The 3,070-nt window shown below is 34.0% G+C and overlaps 1 long non-coding RNA gene across 1 annotated transcript in view; it reads left to right on the top strand.

Moving 5' to 3' along the window:
- The first annotated feature begins 247 nt into the window (after window positions 1-247).
- Window positions 248-3,070, top strand: part of LOC107747641 (uncharacterized) — a 12,331-nt gene continuing 9,508 nt past the window's right edge. The window contains exon 1 of the long non-coding RNA XR_001640825.1: window positions 248-257. This is a non-coding gene — a long non-coding RNA (uncharacterized LOC107747641). The remainder of the gene's footprint in view (window positions 258-3,070) is intronic.

Raw genomic sequence — 3,070 nt, 5'->3', positions numbered from 1 at the left:
AATACTAGTATATTTATAGTACAATTGTACCCATAACATGCTTTCTTGAAGTGTGTTAAAATGTATTGAATTGCATTTTAATGTGTTTTTAAAAAGTATACTAGAAGTACTTTGGTAATAAATGCTTAGTTGTGCTTTTAAGAAATATGCTAAAACACAAGCATACATACACAAGACATTTTAGTGTATTTACGGAAAACATACTTATTTTACTCTTACTTAAAGTATAGTTTATGTTTACTTTGTGTAAGAACATAGTAAAATGATTCAGCTTTTAGTGGGTTTAAAGTAACTGCAATATATTTTAAATATATATGTAATGATCATGTGCTTCAGCCTGCTTTTCAAAAGGAAGATATCTGAAAAAAAAAAACATTTTTAACATTTTAATATATTTCATAAAGTATAGTAATTCACTCACACATAAATACATTATAGCTATAAAATAAGCAAATGTATTCTTACATTGTACCAACTTATATTATAAATATAGTTATAAGCCTTAGTAATAAGCAAAATAATTATAAGCCTTAGTAATAAGCATACTTAAAATAAATATATTGTTCGCGTATATGGTTGCTTAAAGTATAGGTAGTGGCATTTTGTCTGTCATAACAACTATAAAAACATTGTCCAATGTATTGGCAGAAAGAATAATTTGTCGTTATAGCATGTATACAATTAACAAGCTTTTTTTTTTATTAAAATGAAGTTGTGTGTTTTTTTCCTCAACTATTTGTAATTGTAACAATTGTAATGAAGGAAATGTTAAATATAAATGAGTATTTCATTGTGAAATATTAAGTTAAAGTGCCTTAAGCTCTCACAAACACTACCTGGAGTGACTGACCGACCCATTCATTCCAGCTCCGCAAGACAGGAGGGAAAACACACTTTGAAAAGAAATTAGGTTTCTTTCTCGCACTTCCATCCCACTCAGTTCCTTTTCACAATACTTGTCACACATCCCTTGGCATGTCTCTCGTTTATCACTTGTGATTGAGTTGCAGCTGTGGAGGGATGTACGTCTCTCATTATAGGGTCTTTCAGATGTGCCCTGACACAAGAATGATCCAGTATAAATCAATCATGGTACATTTAGAGACATATTAGGGAGGTAAATGTGTTTCAGAGTGCCTGTTCTGAGTCTTTTGGTAGAACTGTAAGGCCCCAAAGAACAGGAAAGGCAGAAGGAGTGAGGTATTGTCAATACTGTCTGAACTGTAATGGATTATACCAGGACAAATGGGTTGGACCACAAGGGAAGGGGTGGATCGACGTGTCAGTATTACAAGTTGAAGAAGAGGCTTGGTTCAGCCACCAGTGCCAGCTAAAGTTGTTGGAGGCAGTAATCTACTGTATAGCTCCAGAAGAGTGTCTTTACCTTCACTCCTCTGAAACTATTGATTAACATCACTCATCAAGGACTGCATGGGGCCTTCAAGTAGATTTGTTATCCTTAAATGGTGGGCAAATGCTCAGACAAGTCAAATCATGCAGAAAAAAAAGAATCAACTCTTAAATCAACCCAGGTGAAAAAGAAGTACTGCTTAAAGTATAGGTAGTGGCATTTTGTCTGTCATAACAACTATAAAAACATTGTCCAATGTATTGGCAGAAAGAATAATTTGTCGTTATAGCATGTATACAATTAACAAGCTTTTTTTTTTATTAAAATGAAGTTGTGTGTTTTTTTCCTCAACTATTTGTAATTGTAACAATTGTAATGAAGGAAATGTTAAATATAAATGAGTATTTCATTGTGAAATATTAAGTTAAAGTTTGATGTTTTCAAATCAGCTGCTGTTGCAATAGAAGACAAATTGAAATCAGATTAAGAGAGTGGTAAGCATGTTTTAATCTCATATCAATGAATCTCACAGGTTTAATTCTGGCTGACATATTTCCTAATAAAGTGAATATTGGGGCTCTGAGAGTCATGCTAACTTTGGATTCAGCACTTCTGTTGTAGAGATGTTGGGCCTCTTCTAACCTTATTTTCAATGTAACAAAGTATTGTATGGTGACGACAGACAAGAAGATAAAAAGGACTCTCGTGTCAAGCTTGATGAAGATTTAGTTCAAGCTTTGAAAGGTAAACTGAGAACAGTCAAAGGGCCTGTTTACACCAGAGAAAATTTGATGTGAAAAAATGAAGTGACCAGGTGCAAACAAGACCCAAAGAAATTCTAATGCATATCTATGCTAATTATAATGCATATGATGTTCAAAAACACCACTCAAAACCACTGATTATTTTTGTTTTCCTTTCACAGACCCTGCAGTGTAGTTTTCAAAGACCACAGTGTCTGAATGGCAAGCCCTCAGATGCAGAAAATGCAACAAGTCGTACTCAAAGAAAAGTGATCCTCTACTTGAAGACAACGATTGTGACATTTGAAATGTCCTGTTTCTTTGTTTGGTTTAGCCATTTGCAGGCATATCTTAAAGAGCACTTCCAAAATAAAGAGTTAAAGTTTGATGTTTTCAAATCAGCTGCTGTTGCAATAGAAGACAAATTGAAATCAGATTAAGAGAGTGGTAAGCATGTTTTAATCTCATATCAATGAATCTCACAGGTTTAATTCTGGCTGACATATTTCCTAATAAAGTGAATATTGGGGCTCTGAGAGTCATGCTAACTTTGGATTCAGCACTTCTGTTGTAGAGATGTTGGGCCTCTTCTAACCTTATTTTCAATGTAACAAAGTATTGTATGGTGACGACAGACAAGAAGATAAAAAGGACTCTCGTGTCAAGCTTGATGAAGATTTAGTTCAAGCTTTGAAAGGTAAACTGAGAACAGTCAAAGGGCCTGTTTACACCAGAGAAAATTTGATGTGAAAAAATGAAGTGACCAGGTGCAAACAAGACCCAAAGAAATTCTAATGCATATCTATGCTAATTATAATGCATATGATGTTCAAAAACACCACTCAAAACCACTGATTATTTTTGTTTTCCTTTCACAGACCCTGCAGTGTAGTTTTCAAAGACCACGGTGTCTGAATGGCAAGCCCTCAGATGCAGAAAATGCAACAAGTCGTACTCAAAGAAAAGTGATCCTCTA

Source organism: Sinocyclocheilus rhinocerous, unplaced genomic scaffold (genome assembly GCF_001515625.1).
Source record: "Sinocyclocheilus rhinocerous isolate Xijiao unplaced genomic scaffold, SAMN03320098_v1.1 scaffold619, whole genome shotgun sequence".
In the NCBI taxonomy this organism is placed as follows: Eukaryota; Metazoa; Chordata; class Actinopteri; order Cypriniformes; family Cyprinidae; genus Sinocyclocheilus; species Sinocyclocheilus rhinocerous.
The sequence above is the reverse complement of the archived record's forward strand: the minus strand, read 5'-3'. Positions and strand labels throughout refer to the sequence as shown.